We start from the raw sequence: 23,680 nt of genomic DNA, 5'->3' as shown, positions 1-23,680 counted from the left end.
CAAGAGAAAAACAACCATCTTATCAACATGTATACCTCACATATACATGGAAGATAACCAGAAAAAAATTAGTTAATTCCTTCAGAGAGCCTAAGCCACCGCGTTAAATACCATCCTCAGGTAAAGATAAAAGAAAGATGCTGTGGGAGAGGCCAGTGTTGGGAAGGTGGGGGGGGGGGGGGACACAGTAAACAGAGTAAGGTTTGTTATGCAGATTTAAGTCTGTGCCATCTTTAAGTTCCTTGTGATTTAGAGTCATCCTCTTCCTGATAGAGGAAGATACTTAAAAATGGAGGCTTTCTTCATAAGAGCAAATGTACCTTACAAAAGAGAAACTTCTACTTTGTTTTCAGAGCTTCTCCTATGTCTGTATTTCTTAAAATAATCAGCTCGAAATAGTCCTTATGTCAAATAGGCATATTCTGCTACCCTTCAATTATCCCTGGTAATTTACATTGGACATCTGATCTGGTCCCAAACTTTTCCAATTATAAATAATTTACAACATGGAATTATCTTACAAAACCACAAATTCCTCCCCAATTAAAATCCTTTAATGATTCACCATGGCCCACTCAAAGTGTATGAATTCTTTCCTTTTCAGCCTCACGTCCTACCATTCCTTAACATATTACATGTGCTTTAGCTATTCTGAAGAATCTGTAGTCCTAAACAAGATATGCTTTTTCACACCTCATCTCTTTATATATTCTGACTAAAATTCCCCTCACTTTGTCAATTCCTAGTTATTTTAAAAATTTTAAAAATTAGCAGTTTGTGTGTTACTTCCTCCAAAAAACTTTCCCTGTTCTCCACAGGCAATCAGGACTTTCCTCTTCTGTGGACCTATAATACCCCAAGCATATCTGTTAAAGTATTCATTAACATAGTTTAATTTGTTTACGTAGTTGCATTCTCAATGAAAAGACTTCTCACTGGAGGCTCCTCAAGGAGATGGACCATGTTTTAGTCATCTTTGTATTCCCAATGTCTAGCATGGTGCCTGGCACTTTTGCTAAATACAAAAGGTAGTCCAGAAGTCAGAAGCAAAATAAAGGTTATGGCAAGTTGGGAACAAATAAGGTTAAGTCCCGGATGATTGCCATTAACAGTGCAACGTTTTTGCCGTGTGTCTTTATGTGTTAGAAATAACGTGGTGGAGAGATGCACCAACCTAGCTTATAAGGCACCATCTCTCACAATGCCATAGTCTTTGTTCCTAGCAAACAAGGCAGGGTTTGCTGAGTTCACCTGGTTGAGACTCTTGAGTATTCTGGGATCAGATTCTTAGGAATAGGCTGAAATCACATGAACTCCTCTTCTGGGTCATACCTACCCTCTCACTATATCTGACTTGCAGCTGGCCGAGGCATCAACAAGAGCTCACCTATCTATAATGAACTCTAGTTCTCTGTATCAGGTTGACCAAAGGGCTAGGGGGTAAAAGAATGTGGGGGATTTTATAAGTAAATATATGTGGCAGGTGTGTGGATGAACCAATCACTTTTAGCATAAGAAGTAAGGAAGCCAAATTGTTCTACCATGATCTGGCTGATGATTTGTTGGGTGATGGGTCATGGTGATAAATAAATGTGGATATGTTAGGCAATAATGCATTCAAAAACTATGCTAGGAATACAGATCTGTGGTTAGTGTACAAGTGAAAAAGTAACCTGTGGAGGCAGAATTCTTAAATTCTTAAGTGGTAATGAATAAACTTAGATTCTACAGAGGCTATGTTCTTGGTGAGAGCTCTTCCTATTACCAAAATCTCTAGATAATCAGAGTCCCTTGAATAAATGGAATGATGTGTAGTCAGAAGTGAATTAAATGACCTTCTGGGTCTTTACCCTGAGCACATATGTCATAGTTCATAATAAATATACGAACAGAACTACATGCTTACAAAACATCTTGTTGGCTATCAAGAAACGTTTTGAAGAGGATGTACTGACCTGACTTGGTGGGACAGTGGCAAGAAGCAAATGGCCATTAGGAAAGTAGGTACCTGGTACTCCGTCTATTTAAGGATCATCCCTGAAGAACTCTGGAAATAGTTGCCAAATGCTTATTCTTGCCTAAAATAAGGCCAATTAGATGCAAAGTTGTTTTAAACCTAAAGAGGTATATGTGGTTGAATTCCATGAGTTGCAGCAGAGTCTAGTCAGGAATAAAAGAGGAAAAAAAAACTGCATGCATTGTTAAATATATAAAAATAAATTTCCAAACACATTTAAAAGAAAAAAATTTAAAGAGAAAGATGGAATTCAAAAGTCAGGGGGATGAACATAAAGACTAATTCTAGAAGCAGAATGAAGATTCCTAAACTGAGTTAAGTTTAATGTCTGGTGAAAGGTAAAGAAGTAAAAATATGTTAGCAACAAAAAACCTATGTTAGAATATTGGTGGTGTGTCTGAGGGGGAGGGGCAGAACTGCAAAAGATAAAATGGGTGCTTATGGCTTTTATGATTCACTGAGGATGTGGCATGTATGTGGAATATATGACAAATATAAGCCATACATTCAGACCTTTTGGTAGAAGATCCATAGTATAGCAGAAAAAATACAATGGGAGTTAGACCAGGGTTCTCGTCTTACCTCTAATACTGTAATCACTCAATATCTTTAAGCCTATTTTCACGCATATAATTACATACAATGAGACAAATAATACTGGCTTGCCAATATCTGCGTCATTAAGAAAATCAAATGACACAATGCATATTAAAATACAAATATATTATCATCATTATATACTTTAGTCAACCCTTTCAACCAAAACAAAACAACAAACTATTTTCATAAGACTTTTGGTACTTTTTTCAAATGTTCCAACACAAATAATCCCTCAGTTACATTTTTCTCCCTAGAGATCCCTACCCATTCCTGAGATATAAACTGGATATTTCTCTGATTCGTTAGCTGTCATCCTGGGACTTACCATCACCTCTCTCCTGTGTTAGAGTCATGTTTCCCTTTCCTTGATTTATTCTTTTGTTTCACTGAAGCATTCTTTAGTAGTTCCCTTAAAAAGAGTATGCATGACAAATTATATTAAGATATAAATGTATTTTGAGCCCTTCCATGTCTGCGAAAATCTTTATCCTATTGCCATATTTGATTGATATTTATAAATATATGTATGTGTGTATTTACATATGTTTGTGCCTATATATCCTATTAGATATGTGTTCTTTCAGAGCTTTATAAATATTACTCTGTTTTCTAGACAACCAATGTAGCTGTGGACATACCATATTGATTCCTAGTTCTACTGTGTAAGTGACTTATTTTTCATTAGTTTTCTCCAGAAGCTTTCTTGGTACCTTAATGTTTGGTGTCTTTTGGTAGATCTTTTTATCTGCATTGTGCTAAGTACTCAGCAAGACCTTTTAATCTGGATACTCATGTTCTTCAATTCTAGAAAACTATTTTGTAAAACTTATTTAATATTCCCAATATTTTTTGTTTGCAACTGCTATTAGTTGGTTATTAGATCTCATAGCTTGATCTCAGTCTTCTATTTTCTTTTCTTTTCTTTTCTTTTTTTTTGTCATTTTCCAGGTGATTTTTCCTAACCAGCTCTAGGGGTTTTTTCTTAAACTTTTTAATCACTGGTTGCCTGTTAGAGTGTGCAATATACATTTACATCCGACCCAAGTTTATTTTCAAATAACAGTATACCACTTCATAAATAGCACAAGTATCTTATAATAAAAAATATTCCTAAGTCCTCTGTCCTATCCCTTATGTCACTGATGTCATTCTTTTCACTTTTATATAAACTATAACCATCAAATACATTGTTGTTACTATTATTTTGAATAAGCGTTTATCTGTTAGATGAATGAAGAACAAGAGAAATAAGTTTTTATTTTACTTTCACTTATTCCTTCTCTATTGTCCTCCCTTTCTTCATATAGATCTGAGTTTCTGACACGATCATTTCCCTTCTCTCAAATTTTTTTAGGTTGTACAATGTGTTTTTATTTTTATTTTTTAAGCTTTTGTGCATATTCCAGTTAGTTAACATACAGTTAACTAACATATAACTCTCAAGAAATTCTTAACATTTCTTGCAAAACAGATCAACTGGCAACCAAATCTCTCAATTTCTGCTTATCTGAGAATATTTTTATTTCTCCTTCACTTTAGAAGAAGGACACAGCAGGACAGAGAATTACAGGTTGGTAGTTTTATTCTTTCAATAATTTAAGTATTTCACTCCATTCTCTTGCGTGCATGGTTTACATGCAATTACATCCAAGATCAGGGTGCCATCCCAGGTGGCTTCTGGTGAGAACTTTCATCCTAGCCTGCAGACAGCTGGCCACTTTTTTTACTGTGTCCTCACAAGGCACAGAGAGTGATGGCACCAGCAAGCTCTGGTGTGATGTAATCTGTATCCTTGCTCCTCTTACAGGTAAGTGGTTTCTTTCAAGATATTTTATCTTTGATTTTCTGTAGTTTGAGTATGATAGGTCTAGGTGGGGTCTGCCTTTTTTGGGGTGTGTGTGTGTTTTGTTTTTGTTTTGGGGGGAGTTTTTTGTTTTGTTTTGTTTTGTTTTTGGCATTTACCATCCTTGGTGTTCCCTGGGACTCCTGGATCTGTGGTTTGGTGTCTGGTATTAATTTGGGGAAATGGAAATTCTTAAGTCACTGCTTCAAATATTTCTTTTGTTCCTTTCTCTTTCTTCTCTTTTTGGTATTCACATTACACATATGTTACACTTCTTATAAATGTCCCACAGTTTCTGGATATTTTGCTCAGTTTTTTTTTTTTTCAGTCTTTTTTCTCTTTGCTTTTCAGTTTTGGAAGTTTCTATTAGCATATCCTCAAGCTCAGAGATTCTTTCCTCAGTTTTGTCAATTCTACTAATGAGCCCATCAGATGCATTGTTCCTTTCTGTTACATTCCCTTTTATTTCTAACTCTTCTTTTTTTATTCTTTTTTACAATTTCCATCTCTCTGCTTACACTACCCATCTGTTCTTGTTATATTGTCTACTTTTTCCATTACATCCTCCCACATATCAATTATAGTTGTTCAAAATTCCTAGTCTGATAATTCCAACATGCCTGCTATATCTGGGCCTGACTCTGATGCTGTCTCTTCAAATTATGTTTTCTCCCTTTTAATATGCCTTATAGTTTTTTGTTGAAAGCCTAACATGACCTACTTGGTAAAAGAAACTCTGGTATATAGGCCTTTGGTGACATGGTGGTAAGGTATAAGGGGAGGAGAAGGATTCTATAGTCTTATTATTAGGTCTCAGTCTTTTCAGGAGCCTGCACCCCTGAGCTGTGAATTGCACTAGTGTTTTTCAGATTTTTCCCCTGCTTAGGTGGGAAAGGATGCCTGGAGGGGGCTAAAGCTGGGTATTTCCCTTCGCCCATATTGATTAGTCTATGAGAAAATACCAACAGGGTTAGGTCGTGGTAAAGTAGCTTCTCTTGAGGGCAGACTTTTTCTTAGTTTTTTAAGGTTTTTTTGTTTTTGTTTTTGTGTTTTGTTTTTTTTTTTGAGAGAGAGAGAGTGTGTGTGTGTGTGTGTGTGTGTGTGTGTGTGTGTCTTAAGCAGGCTCCACGCCCAGCACAGGGCCCAGCATGGGGCTTGATCTCACAACCCTGAGATCATGACCTGATTCGAAATCAAGAATCAGATGTTTAACCAACTAAACCACCCAGGTGCCCCACCTTGAGGGCAGAATTTTTTAAGAACAGGATGCTCTCACATATTTAAAAAAAAAAAAAAAATTTTTTTTCCCTTCTTCTCCCCCTGCCAAAAGCACAAAGGAATTTTTCTTCAATATTCACTGTGAGAACCTGGGAGAGCTCCCAGAAGTAGAACTCACAAAAGTGTGGGGGCCTGCTATGGACTGAATGATGTTCCACCAAAATCATAAAATGAAGCCCCAATCCCCCATGTCATGGTATTTTGGAATGGGCCCTCTGGGAGATAATCAGGCTTCAAGAGAGCGGGGCACTCATGATGGGATCAGTGCCCTTAAAAGAAGAAATGTTACAGCAAAAAGGTGGCCCACTGTCTGCAAGCTAGGAAGAAAGTTCTCACCAGAACCCATCCAGGATGGCACCCTGATCTTGGGACTTCCAGCCTCCAGAACTGTGAGAAAATAAATGTCTGTCGTTTAAGCCACCCACTCTACGGGATTTTGCTATGGCAGCTCACACTAAGACAGGGCCCCCTAATTAGTGGGTCTCCCAACTTACTGACACAGTGCCTCCAACAATTCTTCAATTACACTTTAGGTTTTCCCATCTCATCCCAGTACTGGTACCTGCAGAGGTTTCTGCTTATTGGTTTCTGGTCCAGTAAGCAATTCTTCATAGCAATCCCTCTGTCTCTACAATTTTGGTTGCAGAAGTTTGCCCTGTGACCCCACTTCTTTGACAGATTTGAGTTGTTGATTTTTCAGTTTGTTCTTGTTAGGATGGAGTTACTAGTTCCATGCTCTTTACATGCTAGACTAGAAACCAGAACCCAAGAGTTTTATTTTTTAAATTTTAAATTACCACATGTATGTGTACATTTTTTGTTACTAGGAGCTCTTTCTTATTCTCTGATCATTTTTCTTAATGGCATCTCTTTGCTTTATGAATTCAATATCTCCCATCTCTATGAGGTACCTACGTACATTTTTTAAAAGTTTTCTTCTGTTGTCCACATTGTCTCAGTTTTCTACAGATCTCCTTTTTGGTTTAATCTAGTTTTCATGTTGGAAGTTTTCCTCAAATATCCAGTGATCCTTAACTCTCTGTTCTTACTTATATATTTATTAATCAAAAAATATTTATGTATTTGATATTATAGGGACTAGGGACACAATAATGAACAAAATAAACAAATCTCCACCCTCACAAACCTTCCATTCTAGTGAGATGATTCCAACAATTAAAAAAAAAAAGACAAATATGGGTGATAAGGAGAGAGTGATGGAAAGCAGCAATGTGTGCCATGGAGAAAAATAAATCAGAGTACATGGGGAATAAGTGCCGGAGGCTACTGTTATTTTATGTTGGATGGTTATAAAAGACATCTCTTGTAAGGTAAGACATATGCCTGGCATTCCCAAATCCATCTTCCCAGATGAACGTCTCCAGAAACAAACCTACAGCCCTCTCCAAAGGAGAATTGTAGGGTGAATGTGCCCGAATGTTCAGGATGGAGAAGAGAACCCAAGGAGGTTCTAATATTAACTTTCATATAAACTTTCAACAATCTTTTCTCCTTCCACACTCTGCTCTTGATGTGCACCAATACCTGATGATTCCAAGTGCAGTACTCAGCCTTTCAGAAGGTCCATGAAGCAAAACTCCTCTTGTCTCATTAATTTCTCCCTCTGTAGGCACTTAGATAACTTTCTTTTATAACCAAATTGATTACCATTCCGCTCTGTCTTCTAGTTTCCTCATAATAAATTTCTCACTTGCTATTTTACTCCTTCTTTGTGTTTGTAAATTAACAAAAAATCTTTACTATCATTTCAAATGTTTGGAGAAGAAAAGATAAATGGGGTTAATCTTCCATTTTAGACAAGAAGCCTGTGGTATTTTGATTAATTCCTTTTTTATTTCCATTACCATCACTTACATAGACCATATTCTAAACTTTTCCAAAATTCTCTCAGGTTTTCTCATTAAAATACTCCCTCTTATCTCTGCAAATGCAAACTTCATATCTCAATCTACAAAACCTTCTCAAATATTATCCCACAATTACCTTTCCCTAAATAGTATTAGAGGATTCCCCTCTACTTGTCTGAGATATGAATTCACCTCCTTACTATATTCCCTTAACGCTTAGCACAGTGGTGTTTACTAAATCGTTGGTCAATGAATTATGTTCCTATAACATTAGTGATAAGAGATGCTGCCAATATCAACAGTAGGCTTCTAGTAACAAAAGAAATTATTTTGGTTGTAAGCAACATCTCATATACTTAACTTCTAACATCCCTCAGTGGGAGAATCCATTTTATAGTGCCAAGTAGAAGTATTAATCTGAAATAATAATAAAATGCATATTATAATCCCAAGAGAAAACACTAAGAAAATAACTAAAAGAAAGTTTAAAAAAATCAACAGAGAAATTAAAGTGGTAAAACTAAAAAATATTCATATATCGCAAAACTGGTAGTAAAAAAGCAACCGAGGAAAACAACAAAGACATATAAAGAACAAATAACAAAGTGGTAGATTTAATGGTGGTGATGGTTGTATAGCATAGTAAATATGCTAAAAATCGCTGAGCTTAAAATTCACTCTAATTCACTTTAAAAGTTTATTTTAATTCACTTTAAAATGGTTATTTTTGTGTCATGTGGATTATCTCTCTTAAAAAACTTAAATAGCAGGCATAAATCCAGCCATATTAAATTACATTAAATGTTAACAGATAAAATGTTCCAGTCAAAGCAAAATCCACTCTATGCTCTTAGATTCAAAGATATAAACAGAATGAAAATCATAAAATAGAAAAAAGATACACCATGCAAACAGTAACCATAAGAGAGTTGGAGTGGCTATATTAATAAAAAACAAAACAGATGATAAGAAACATCACTAGAGACAAGGAGAGATGCTTTACAATGATAAAAGAGTCAATATATTAGGGATTTATAACAACTATAAATGTACTTCCATCTAACAGAGACCCAAAACACATGAAACAAAAGTAAAATAAAGTATGTCCTCTAACCACAATAGAATTAAATTAGAAATCAATATAAATAAAAACAAATTTCTTCATATAAAGAAATTAAACACACACAAGAAATACAGGAGTCAAAAAACTAATCACAATCGAAATTAGACAAAATTTTGAGCTGAATGAAAACATAACATATATCAAAATTTATGGGATACACCTAAAGCAGTAGTAGAGGGAAATTTATAGCTTTAAAAGACTAAATTTAAAAGGTCTCAAATTAGCACCTTACTCCATTTAAAAAAATGAGGAAAAATTAAACCCGGAGCAATAAGAACATTAAAGCAGACATCAATAAAATAGAATACAGAATAACAACAGAGAAAATTAATGAAATAAAAAGTTGGGTCTTAATGTGGAGGTCCCTTAAAAAGTTAAAAATTGAGCTACCCTATGATCCAGCCATTGCACTACTGGGTATTTACCCAAAAGATACAGACGTAGTGAAGAGAAGGGCCATATGCACCCCAATGTTCATAGCAGCTTTGTCCACAATAGCTAAATCATGGAAGGAGCCGAGATGCCCTTCAACAGATGACTGGATTAAGAAGTTGTGGTCCATATATACAATGGAATATTATTCAGCTATCAAAAAGAACGATTTATCAACATTTGCTGCAACATGGACGGGACTGGAGGAGATAATGCTAAGTGAAATAAGTCAAGCAGAGAAAGACAATTATATGGTTTCTCTCATCTATGGAACAAAAGAACTAGGAAGATCAGTAGGAGAAGAAAGGGATAAAGAAAGGGGGGGTAATCAGAAGGGGGAATGAAGCATGAGAGACTATGGACTCAGAAACAAACTGAGGGCCTCAGAGGGGAGGGGTGTGGGGGAATGGGATAGGCTGGTGATGGGTGGTGGGGAGGGCACGTATTATATGGTGCACTGGATGTTGTACGCAACTAATGATCATCGAACTTTACATCAAAAACCAGGGATGTACTGTATGGTGACTAACATAATATAATAAAAAATATTAAAAAAAAAAAGTTGGGCCTTTAAAAAGATCAACAAAATTGACATTGAGCTAAACTAACAGAGAGAGAGAAGGAGGGAGGGGATATAAACTACCAATCTGGAATGTAAGAAGGAATATCACTGTCAACCTTTCAATAGGTAAGATTATAAAGAAATACTATAAACAACTTTGTGTCAACAAATCTGATGACCTATACGAAATGGACGCTTTTCTAGAAAGACACAAATTACCAATAATGAAAAAATAGAAATAAGAAAAGAAAAATCTAAACACGGGCATACTGTGGAGAAAGTGTGAATTCGGTTCCAGACCCACCACAATAAAGCAAATACCACAATAATGTAAGTTAAATGAATTTTTTGGCTTCCTACTGCATATAAAAGTTATGTATACTATATTGTATTGTCTGATAGATGTGCAATAGCACTGTATCTAAAAAAACCCCAATGTACATACCTTACTTTAAAAATACTTTCTTGCTAAAAAATGCTGACCATAATCTGAGCTTTCAGTGAGTTGTACTCTTTGCTGTAGGAGGGTCCCGCGTCCACAGTGATGGCTGTTGACAAAGGGTGACTGAATGGATAAAAATACAAGACCCACCTATTATGCTGCCTACAAGAGACTCACTTCAGACCTAAAGACACATACAGACTGAGAGTAAAGGGATGGAAAAACATATGCAAATGAAAGAAAAAAAAGTGGAGGTAGCAATACTAGAGAAAACAGACTCTAACATGAAGACTGTAACAAGAAACAAATGAGGGCATTACATAATGATAAAGGAATCAATCCAACAAGAGAATATAATTATAAATATCTAGGCACCCAATACATTAACACCTAAATACATAAAGCAAATATTAACAGACTATAGGGAAAAACTGGCAGTAATACAGTAACAGTGGATTTTAACACCCCACTTATGTCAATGGATAGATCATCCAGACACAAAATCAACAAAGAAACAGTGACTTTGAACAACACATTAGACCAATGTACCTAACAGATATATACAATATGTCATCCCAAAACAGCAGAATATCAAATTGAATCAGTAATCAAAACATTCCCAATGAACAAAAGTCCAGGACTAGAGAGCTTCACAGATGAATTCTAGCAAATATTTTAAAAAGAGTTAACAATATTTGTTCTTCTAATCCATGAGCATGGAATGTTTTTCCATTTCTTTGTGTTGTCTTCAATTTCTTTCATCAGTGTTTTATAGTTTTCAGAGTACAAGTCTTTCATCTCCTTGGTTATTTTTATTCCTAGGTATCTTATTATTTTTGGTGCAACTGTAAATGGGATTGTTTTCTTAATTTCTCTTTCTATAGCTTCATTATTGGTGTATAGAAATGCAAGATTTCTGTACACTGACTTTGTGTCTTGTGATTTTACTGAATTTGTTTATAAGTTCTAGCAGTTTTTGATGGAATCTTTCAGGTTTTCTATATAGAGTACCATGTCATCTGCAAATAGGCAAAGTTTTACTTCTTCCTTACCAATTTGGATGCCTTTTATTTCTTTTTCTTGTCTGCTTGCTTGGTGTAGCTAGAACTTCCAGTACTATGTTGTACAAAAGTGTTAAGAACGGACATCCTTGTCTTGTTCCTGATCTTAGGAAAAAAGCTCTTAGTTTTTACCCATTGAGGATGATGTTAGCTCTGAGTTTTTCATGTATGGTCTTTATTATGTTGAGGTATGTTTCCCCTAAATCTACTTTGTTGAGGGTTTTTATCATGAACTGATGTTATACTTTGTCAAATGCTTTCTCTGCATCTATTGAAATGACCATATGGTTCACATCCTTTCCCTAATCAATGTGATGTATTATGTTGATTAATTTGCAAATACTGAACCACTGTTGCATCCCTGGAATAAATCTAACTTGATCGTGGTGAATGATTTTTTTAAATGTATTGTTGAATTTGGTTTGCTAAGATTTTGTTGGGTATTTTTGCGTTCATGTTCATCAGAGACATTGGTCTATAGTATTCTTTTTTGGTAGTGTCTTTGTCTAGTTCTGGTATCAGGGTAATGCAGACCTTGTGGAATGAATTTGGAAGTTTTCTTTCCTCCTTTATTTTTTGGAATAGTTTGAGAAGAACAGGTGTTAATTGTTTTCTATAGATCTATGTATTTATATTTAGAAAGGTTTTTTTAAGTTTTTATTTTAATTCCAGTTAGTTAACATACAGTATTATATTAGTTTCAGGTGTACAATATAGTGATTCAACAATTCCATACATCACCGAGTGCTCATCATGACATGTGTACTCCTTAATCCCCATCACCTTTTTAACCCATCCCCAACCCCATTCCTCTCTGGTAACCATCAGTTTGTTCTCTATAATTAAGAATCTCTTTCTTGGTTTGTCTCTCCGTATCTCTCTTTTTTTTCCCCTTTGCCCATTTGTTTTGTTTCTTAAATTCCACACGTGAATAAAATCATGTGGTATTTGTCTTTCTCTGACTGACTTACTTCCCTTTGCATTATACTCTACTCCATTCATGTCATTGCAAATGGCAAGATTTAGTTATTTTTATGGCTGAATAACATTCCATTATGTGTATATACATATACACACACATACACACATGCACATATCCCCACATTTTCTTTATACATTTATCAGTCAATGCACATTTGGCCTGCTTCCATATCTTGGCTATTGTAAATAATACTGCTATAAACATAGGGGTGCATCTATCCCTTTGAATTAGTGTTTTTGTATTCTTTGGGTAAATACCCAGTAGTGTGATTGCTGGATGATGAGGTCGCTCTATTTTTAGCTTTTTGAAGAACCTCCATACTGTTTTCCACAGTGGCCACACTAGTTTGCATTCCCACCAACAGTGCACAAGTGTTCCTTTTTCTCCACATCCTCACCAACACCAGTTCTTTCTTGTGTTGTTGATTTTAGCCATTATCCCTGATGAGCATAGATGCAGAAATCCAGGGATTGATTGGCAAATCAATCGATGTGATACATCACATTAACAAAATAAAGAATAAAAAGCTTATGATCATCTTGATAGATGCAAAAAAAAAGCATTTGGCAAAATACAATATCCACTCATGATAAAAACTCTCAATAAAGTGAATTCAAAAGGAGCATATCTCAACATAATAAAGGTCATATATGAAAAACCCACAGCTGGCATCATACTCAAAAGTGAAATACAAAGCTTTCCTCTGAGGTCAGGAACAAAACTACATCCACACACAATACATTTATTCAACATAGTACTGGAGTCCTAACAGCAGCAATCAGACAAGAAATAGAAATAAAAGACATCCAAATTGGTGAGGAAGAAGTAAATCTCTCACTATTCACAGATGGCAAGATGCTATACACACAAAACCCTAAAGTTTCCACCAAAAAAAAAAAAAAAAATTAGAACTGATAAATGAATTCAGTAAAGTTGCAAGATACAAAGTTAATACACAGAAAATTATGCATTTCTATACATTAATAACAAAGTAGTAGAAAGAGAAATTAAAAAAACAAGCCATTTACAATTGTAAAAAACAAACCAAAATACCTAGAAATTTAATCAAGGGGGTGAAAGACCTGTACTCTGCAAACTATAAAACATTGTTGATGAAATTGAAGATGACGCAAATAGCAAGATATACCATTCTCATGGATTACAAGAATTAGTATTGTTAAAACGCCCACACTAACCCAAGCAATCCACAGATTCAATGCAGTCCGTCAAAATACCTATAGCATTCTTCACTGAATTAGAACAAATAATCCTAAAATTTGTATAGAAACACGAGAAAAAAGAAGAAGGCTGGAGATATCTCAATCCTAGATTTCAAGATATAATACAAAGCAAGAGTCATGAAAACAGTATGGTACTGGCACAAAATTAGACACATGGATCAACAGAAGAGAACAGACAGCCCAGAAATAAACCCATGCTTATAAGGCCAAATTAATCTACCACAAAGGAAGCAAGAACGTATAATGGAGAAGAGACAGTATTTTCAATAATGTGCTGGGAAAACTGGACAACTACATGCAAAAGAATGAAACTGGACCACTTTCTTATACCATACACAAAAATAAACTCAAAATGAATTAAAGACCTAATTGTGAGACCTTAAACCATAAAACTCCTGAAAGAAACACCAGCAATAATCTCTCAATAGCCTTAGCAACATATTTAGGTATAGATCTCCTTAAGGCAAGGGAAACCAAACCAAAACAAAACAAAGCTATTGGGATTACAACAAATAAAATTCTTTTGCAGAGCAAAGGAAACCATCAACAAAACAAAAAGGCAACCTACTGAATGGGAGAAGATATTTGCAAATGATAGATCTAGCAGGCATTATTCTAAATGAAATAAGTCAGACAGAAAAACACAAATACCATATGATTTCATTTATATGTGGAATACAAGAAACAAACAAAAAACCAAAACAGACTCTTAAATACAGAAAACAAACTAGGAGTTGCCGGGGGGGGGGGGGGTAGCAAAATAAATAAAGCAGAATAAGAGGTACAAATTTCCAGTTATAAAATAAATGTCAGGGAGATGAAAAGTACAGTATAGGTAATACAGTCAGTAGTACGTAATAACACTGTACAGTGCCAAACGGTGACTACACTTATCATGGTGAGTACTGAGTAATGGACAGAAGTGTCATATCAGTATGTTGTACATCTAAAACTAATATAACACTGTATGTTAATAGTACTTCAATTAAAACATTTTCTAAATGAAAATAAGAAAACTGCATTCACAACAGTATTAAAAAATACTTTAAATAAACTTAACAAAATAAATGCGAGACTTATATTTTGAAAACAGCCAATCACTTTTGAAAGAAGTTACAGAAGACCTACATATATAAAGACATTCCATGTTCTTGAATTGGAAACTCAGTATTAATAATCGGAATTCTTCCCAAATTGATCTACAGACTTAATAAACACAATCCCTTTCACAAATCCTACTAGTTTTTTTGTTTGCTTTTGTACAATTTGTCAAGCTGACCCTAAAATTTACATGAAAATTCAAAGGACCATGAACAGTCAAAACAAGTTTGAAAAAGAAGAACAAAATTTCACTTTCACTCCCCAATTTCAAAATTTACTATAAAGCCACAACAAACAAAGGACTGTAGCACTGGCTTAAGGATATACATATGTATCATTAAATTACATAAGGAAATAAACCTGACACTTACAATTAAATGATTTTTGACAAAGCTGCCAAAGCAATTGAATGGAGAAAGGATTTTTCAACAAAGGGTGTTGGAACAATTGCATTTCCGTATGTTAAAAAGAAAGAAAACTTGGATCCCTAACTCACATCATATACAAGTTAACTCAGAATGTATCACAGATCTACAAGTAAAACATAAAACTATAGTAAATGTTTTAGAAGAAAAGAGGACATCTCTGTGCCCTTGGGTCAGGCAAAAAATGTTTAGATGACACCAAAACCACAATCCATAAAAGAAAAAAGTTGATAAACTGGACTTCATCAAAGTTAAAAAAGTTCTCCTCTTCAAAAGACATGGTTAGGAAAAAAATAGAAGCCACAGATTGAAAAAAACATTTGCAAAACATGTATCTGGTAAATGACTTTTATCAAGAATTCTTGATAAAACTCCAGAAAATGCAAACTAATCTACAATGACTGAAAACAGAACCGTGGTTATGAGGAAGGAATAATGGGGACAGAAGGGACAATTACAAATAGGGATGATGGGCACGTACACTATATTGATTAGCAGTGATGGTTTCACAAGTGTATAAATGTATCAAAACATTACATCATACAGCGCAATTCATTATACATCAATTATATCTCAAAAAATATTTTTATTATGTATTATATGTATTACATTATATATAAATATGTATTATGTAATTATTGATGTGATATACATAACATAATTATACATCACAAATAATATATACTATATAAGTATATATTACATAATAAACATATTACATAAGTATATATTATATAATAAACATGTATTTAATGTGCATATTAAATATATATATAAAATATGCCTGAATCTCTTAAAAGCTTTTAAATAGCTCCAAAAATGTTTACAAATGATGTGTATCATTTTTAAATTAAATTCTGTTGTGTAAGAAGCACAGGTGTTTAACATTGGAGCTATTAAAAATATTTCTTACATTGAAGTTGTGAAATCAGCAGCAATTCTAGCTACTCCATTACCAGTAGCTTACTCTTGCTGCTTTGGAAACCAAAATTAATGTCAGGCGGCTAAAATCAAGCAAAGAAAACAGAACTAATCCTTTGTTATGAACTGAAAATTAACTTTTTTGAAACACCTTGATAGTCACTGAAAAAGGTCCCAGAAGTTACTTCATCCCAATTATTTTCCAAAAGGAAAAACGCATTCAACTTTTAGATAAAGTAACCTGCACTGCTTATAATGCTAGAAAGAACATCTTTACTTTTATAGCATCTTCTTTCAGTGGTAACATCTTTTACAATAGTATGAAAAAGAAGAGTTCTATTTATCAAACAGGGTTCTCCTACATTTTTGTAAGAAGTAACTGTTTTTCATTTTCTTAAAGCACAGATATCACCAAGGTGAGGATATGCTGATAATAAGCTTCTATGTACACGGAGAGAAAAAGAGGGCAGCACTAAAGTGAGTCCTTAAAGGAAGAAAGGAAGCCCCAGGAAGCCTTTCTGGACTCAGAATGAGACAAACTCAGGAGAGCACAATGTTTATCTGGTTTGGCAATCAACCCAGCATGGCTTTGGGAGGTACAGATGCTGGGAATTCTCAAACATTAAATCAAAACCTAGGATAAATGGGACCAAGAGTTTTTAGATTTTTAAAAGACTAAAGTATGTGATATTAAAGGTTATTCTTTAAAAGACTGTCTAGTCATCTTCAGAGCAGTATAACATAATAACTAAGAGCACAAATTCTGCGGTTGGGGTACCTAGATTCAAATCCTGATCCCTTCCCTTACTAGATATGTGCACTTGAGCAAGTCATTTTTACCTCTCTAATCCTCAGCTGTCTCATTTGTAAAATGCAAGTAACAGTCCTATTTTCATAACACTTCTGTGAGGATTAAATCACATCACATGAAGTAGCAATAGGGCATACTGTTTAAATGTGTGGCCACGAGCCAGGCTCCCTGACTAGTAAATGATTTGATCTCAGGCAAATCACTTAACTTCTCCACACTGCAGTTTCTCATCTGTAAAATGTGGGTAACACTTCCTACCCCAGAAGGCTATCAAGAGGATTAATGGGGGCGCTGGGTGGCTCAGTCTGTTAAGTGTCCAACTCTTGATTTCAGTTCAGGTCATGATCTCGGGGTCCTCGGATTGAGTCCCATGAGGGGCTCTGCACACTCAGCAGGTAGTCTACTTAGGGATTCTCTCTCCCCCTACTCATGCTCTGTGTGTCTCACTCTCTCTCAAATAAATACATAAATCTTTTTTTAAAAAAGAGGATTAATGTATTATTGTGCATAAAGCACTTAAAGCAGTAGAGCACATATGTGAAGTAGTCATTATTGAAATGCACTTTGCAAATAGTAAGCTTCAATAAATGTTAATTACTATTAAACGAGAAACACGCACATAAAATTGTTATTTCTAAATGTGTAATTTTTATTTTTAAGAAGAGAATGCTTGTGGTCAATATAGTAAAAGGAGAGTTGGCCCTTGTTTTATAAATAACAAAATTTGATGTCTGTTATTTCTACTCCTGTTACAATGGTTCAAATCCTATGGTTACTTTGTAGTTTAGATTATACCTCAACATCTCCATGAAGAATTCTCGGACTATATTTCAATTTTTGGTCTCCTTCCATACTAGTCCCACAGTAGATATTTAATTAACATTATGTTATTTAACTGGGTAACCAAGGCATCCATATCCCAGGCTTTTCCTTCCAACATAGATTCTTTAGGGAGACAAGATGGGAGAGAGAAAGCTGAAATGATTTAAACTTGGTAGTAAAATTAAAGTCTGCACAGAGAGGAGATATACTAACACAAAAGATCAGTTAGAAATGAAATGAGAGTGGGTGGCTTAGTCGGTTAAGCATCTGCCTTCAGCTCGGGTCATGATCTCAGGGTCCTGGGATCGAGTCCCACATCGGGCTCTCAGCTCAGCAGGGAGTCTGCTTCTCCCTCTCACTCTCCTTCTGTGCTCTCCCTCTCTTCCTCTGTCTCTCTCAAATAGATAAATAAAATCTATAAAAAAAAGGAAATGGAATAAGAATGGTGCATACACACATTTAAATATATATATTAGTGGGTGGAATGCTCGAAAGAGAACACAAGCAACTGAGCACTAAACTTCATTTTTGGCTAGGTTTTGAACAACCAATGTGAAAAGGAAAAGAGAATATTTATGTAATTTTACATTTCAGGAAATTCTGGCTGAGAGAGGTTGGCACCAACAGTCACGTACACCTTTGGGTAGTATGGACATCTTAAGAATAGTAAGTTGTCCAATCCATGGACACAGAATGTCTTTCCATTTATTTGTGTTTTCTGTAAAGGGCCAGACAGTAACTATTTTAGGCTTTGTGGACCACAGAGTCTCTTGCAATGACTCAACTCTGCCACTATAGCATGAAAGCAGTCAGCCACAGACAGTAAATAAACAAATTAATGTGTTTGGGTTTCTTAAAATTGCATTTAAGGACATGAAGATATGAATTTCACATAATATTCATGAGTCACAAATTTTTTTTTCCAATCACTTAAAACTGTAAAGAATTATTCTTTTTTTCTTTTTTAAAAGATGTATTTATTTATTTATTTATTTATTTATTTGAGAGAAAGAGAAAGCACAAGTGGAAGGAGGGGGAGAGAACCTGGAGCCAAAATCAAGAGTTGGCTGCTTACTAATGAATCATCGAACTTTACATCGGAAACCGGGGATGTACTGTATGGTGACTAACATAATATAATAAAAAAAAACATTAAAAAAAAAAAAAGAGTTGGCTGCTTAACCAACTGAGCCACCCAGGCACCCCTATAAAGAGTTCTTGGCTCCAAAGTTGGAGGGCTAGATTTGACTCATGTGCCATAATTTTCCAAGCCCTCCCTAAGACATTCATGGTATATCATGGTTCTCGCCTATGCATCTAGAATGGTACTAGATTTGTACCATCCTTGGAAGAAATGAAAAAATAATCACTCAAATCATGTTCCATAGGTTTGTCTTATAGAATCCAGTTAAGAATGGCTGCATTATAAGTGACAAAAATTAAGAGTTCAAAAAAAAAACTTGTTAGGATATGAAGCAACAAGGACTCTTACACATGGGTAGCTGAAATGTAAAATAATATAACCATTTTGGAAGATAATTAAGACATTCTTGGGATAATCTTTGATGGGCCCTCAGTGTCCCTGCATGTTTTTTTCTGAAAATGCCAAGAATATCAAGCCCTGACTCTTTACCCAGGTCATTCTTCATTTGCCAGGAGCAACACTGAGAAATGCATTGAGCAGGCTTGTCACCACTCATTAATAAGTGTTCCTCTCTGTTAACGTAACCAATTGCATGTGTGTCTAAGTCCACTTGTGTTATTCCAACACATCTACCTCTTGTGGGATTTGGAAGCCAATGAAACCATTAGGAACCTTAATCTTTGGCTACTACTTTTGCCATAATTTTCTTTTAAATCCTGTTGTCTGGTCCAGGCATCACGTATCATCTGCCAGCATCAAACAATATCAGGCCAACTTGTTAGCTTGCATGTAGGATAAAAATCTCAGACTTTTCAGAGTTCTTGACAGGAATTATCTACCAAAGTTGAAGACGAACACCCAGCAATCATATTCCTAAGTTTAAACTGAAAAGAAATGCATGCAATGTGTATTAAAAGATTTGTGATGGGTAGTAAGGAGGGCACGTATTGCATGGTGCACTGGGTGTTATACGCAACTAATGAATCATCGAACTTTACATCAAAAACCAGGGATGTACTGTATGGTGACTAACATAATATAATAAAAAAACATTAAAAAAAAAGATTTGTACAAGAATGTTCATAACAGCATTTTTAAACATTATTCCTCATACTTTTGCTTAAATCTTTTTTTTTTTAATCTACTTTTTGAGGCTAGAATGATTCATGTGGTAATGGATTAGAGTTGGTAACATGAGTATGAAATCACTGTTAGCTTAACAGAAACACAAATGGATATATACATAAATACTTATAGATGTGTGGACATACATGGATTAGTACACACAAGTACATATTTCTTTGCTCTGTCATCTGAGAGGGGCCTACAAGAAATGATACTTTGAGAAAGTATTGCTGAGAGCAACAATCACACCTACCAGCCAGACTTTGGTTTCTAGTACCATTCTCCAAATAAAGAAGTAGGGCTCCTTGGAGAAATGGCTCATTCTAGGACTGGCACAATAAATATACAAGCTGAGCCTAGAGTATTCTGTCAGAAAGTAAGGAAGTAATTGAAAACAAAAACAAAGAAAAGACTCACATTGAGAGGAATATGACAGAAAGAGTAGAGGAATCAACTGAAAGAGACTCCTATGGCCAAAGCTGGAACAACGTGAATAGCAAAATAAGTAAAATAATATTATAACTCAAAGTATAAAACAAATATCTACACATCCATACTGATATAAAGGATTGAATAAATAAACGGGAAAAGAGATAAATCTCCTGACACTGCCTCCAAGAGACATTGGAGAAACATGATAGGTACTACCTCAGCCAGGTGGTCAAAGTCTACATTAATAGTCACCAATCATATTGCTAGTATGTATTACTGATATAATCTAACCTTCCTCTCAATAATCCATAATCCTAATCCTACCATGAGGAACACACCAAATTCCAATAGTAGGGCATCCTACAAAATACCTGACTAGCACTCCTCAAAGCCATCAAAAACAACAAAGATGTGAGAAACTGTCACAGCCAGGAGGAACCTAAGGAAACATTATAATTAAATGTAATGTGCTACACTGACTGGAATCCTGGGGCAGAAAAAAAGGACATTAAGTAAAAAACTAAGCAAATCAGAATAAACTATGAACTTTGGTTAATAATAATGTAATAACAATGGTTCATTAATTGTGACAAGTGTACCATATAATACACAATGTCAGTAATAGGAGAAACTAAACAAACAGTATGTAGGAATACTCTGGACTTTCACCTCAATTTTTCTGTAAATCTAAAACTATTCTAAAAAATAACATCTATTTAAAAAAAAAAATCTTACCTCTCCTTCAAGGCCAATTAAAAATCCTGTCTCCTGCAAGAAACTATGCCTGATCCCCTCCAACTTAAATGAGAGCTCCCCTTCCTTAGAATTCACCTTACAGCACCTCTGCTGAGCACGTACCATATTTTGTCCACAAAATTATTTATAAACATATTTCATTTCCCCTAAATCATAAGCATCTTAATGTCAAATCTGTATGTCATGATATTTAATACAAAATTAGTTCGAAGCAAAATTGAGAAACCAACTAACCCTGATGAAAGTCACATTTAGTTACGGTTAGTATCTCCTAAGGCAGTTTCATTCCACTTCTGAACAACTCTAATAATTAGAAAGTTCTTCCTGCTGGGTTGAAACCAAATGTTCTACAATTTCCTCATTTATTGCATGAATGAATGAATGGCAACTAGCTCTATGAGAGCAGGGAACACCTTCTGTTTAACCTAACACTGTATCTCCAGCACCTGGCACACAGTAGACACTCAAAAAACATTTGTTTGGGGGCACCTGGGTGGCTCAGTCGTTAAGCGTCTGCCTTTGGCTCAGGTCACAGATCCCAGAGTCCTGGGATGATGTTCCCATGCAGGCTCACTGCTGGGCAGGAAGCCTGCTTCTCCCCTCTGCCTCTGCCCCTCCTCCCTACTTGTGCCTGCGCTAATAGATCTTTAAAATCTTTTTTTAAAAATTTGTTTTTGGGTGCGCCTGGGTGGCACAGTCGTTAAGCGTCTGCCTTCGGCTCAGGGCGTGATCCCGGTGTTTTGGGATCGAGCCCCACATCAGGCTCCTCCGCTAGGAGCCTGCTTCTTCCTCTTCCACTTCCCCTGCTTGTGTTCCCACTCTCGCTGGCTGTCTCTGTCAAATAAATAAATAAAATCTTAAAAAATAAATAAAAAATAAAATAAATAAATAAATAAAATAAAAATCTTAAAAATAAATAAAAAATAAATAAATAAATAAATAAATAAAATAAAATAAAAATAAAAAATAAAAATAAAATAAAAAATAAAATAAAAAATAAAAAATAAAATAAATAAATAAAATAAAAATCTTAAAAAATAAATAAAAAATAAAATAAATAAATAAATAAAATAAAAATAAAATAAAAAATAAAAATTTGTTTTTGAATGAGTAAATGGCTACCTGGCTAGGGAAAAGGCTGCAACTTTTATTTCCCCTCCCATGCAATTTAATTTACTGTTTAGCTAATGACCACCCTCCTGATAATACACTCACACAATACAAAGTCATTTAATTCTTAACACCCTTATATGTAGGTTTTATGAACAATTTAAACTAATTTAACTGAAGCTATAAGAGGTTTAGTAATTTTGTGCAATTATAAGTGCGAAAGGAATTGCGATCAGCAGATCCCCAAGAGTATACAATTAACGACTAGAAATGAATCAGAAAACTAGGGCTGAGGCAGCAAGGCTCCCCGGGAATCTCTGGGGACAGGCTCCCGGACTAGCAGCCACGCGGGTGGCTCGTCCACTCCAGAGCTCCGCGACTCTGGGCAAATCACTGCACTTCTTTTTTTTTTAAGATTTTATTTATTTATTTGACAGAAACAGACAGCCAGTGAGAGAGGGAACACAAGCAGGGGGAGTGGGAGAGGAAGAAGCAGGCTCATAGTGGAGGAGCCTGACGTGGGGCTCGATCCCGTAATGCCGGGATCACGCCCTGAGCCGAAGGCAGACGCTTAACCGCTGTGCCACCCAGGCGCCCCAAATCACTGCACTTCTGGTTGGCCTGCTTCCTCCTCTGAAAATAAAAAGCTTGGACTCAAGGCCTCTTGAAAGTGTTTGCCGGTTCCAAGGCCCTAGTATTCTCTGCTATTAGTTTGTTTTCCCCAAGTTTTCAAATTCAAATCGGTTTAACCCTGCACAAAAATCTCCCGTAAATCGCGTTCCGGCTTGGTGGCCTCAACCGACAAGTGAGAGGTTGGCCTACATGGCCGCTTCCATTCTTGAGATTCTTTTCCCCGCGCCGCAGCTGGGGCAGGGAAGCGGGGGGCAGGTGACAAACAACACCTAAAGTAAATAACATATAAATTCACAAGCTGCACGACGACAGGGCTTCTGAAAAGGAAACACTTCTACAACCCTACATGAAAAACACGAGGAAACCCCTTTCCACACAACTCTCAAAGGAAGAAAAGGGTGGAGCTAATCTTCTCTGACCCCACCGAAGCTCTGAGGTAAAGGCTGGGCCTCTCCAAGTCTGAGGAAAAAACACAGTCGCAGGGGAAGGAAGCACAAAAGCGTGAAGAGCCCCGTCCTCGGTAGCTGCAAACACACCTACCAGATCAGCAGGTCCCTGGTGTCAGGTCGTCTCCCAAACTTCCAGAACGTTCCACAAGTAGCCAGAAGCACAGAGGGTGGAGCACACACGCCCAGGCGTTTTCAGGGCTACGGCAGCCGCGGTGCACACTGGGCTTCTGCGCAGCCGCAGACCTCGCTAATGATGGCCACGCCCTTCCTTCTCTTTAGATTGGGCGGTTTGCACGAACTGCTAGGTGGTTAGGAAAAAGTAAGGGGCTTGTTTTGTGCGTTTGGTTTAGTGCCCTGGAGTTGGTTTTTCACAACTTTCTAAAATGTAGGCTCAATGCTTTTACTATTATTGACAATATAAAATCAAAGTGGGCTGAGGTTTATCCAAATTATGAAAAAATAAAAACTCACATTTTCATTAGTGGCTGTAAGTATAACATAA

The 23,680-nt window shown here is 35.7% G+C and overlaps 1 protein-coding gene across 1 annotated transcript in view; it reads right to left on the bottom strand.

Annotated features, from left to right (window-relative positions):
* Positions 1–23,357, bottom strand: part of C12H1orf146 (chromosome 12 C1orf146 homolog) — a 37,810-nt gene extending 14,453 nt beyond the window's left edge. Inside the window, exon 1 of the mRNA XM_045801793.2 lies at positions 23,270–23,357. The gene's annotated coding sequence lies outside the window, so the exon portion shown is untranslated. The remainder of the gene's footprint in view (positions 1–23,269) is intronic.
* Positions 23,358–23,680: the final 323 nt, after the last annotated feature.

The sequence above is a fragment of the Ursus americanus genome, chromosome 12 (genome assembly GCF_024610735.1).
Source record: "Ursus americanus isolate L20-20 chromosome 12, mUrsAme1.1.p, whole genome shotgun sequence".
Taxonomy (NCBI): Eukaryota; Metazoa; Chordata; class Mammalia; order Carnivora; family Ursidae; genus Ursus; species Ursus americanus.
Note: the sequence above shows the minus strand (reverse complement) of the source record. Positions and strands in the feature narration are given on the sequence as shown.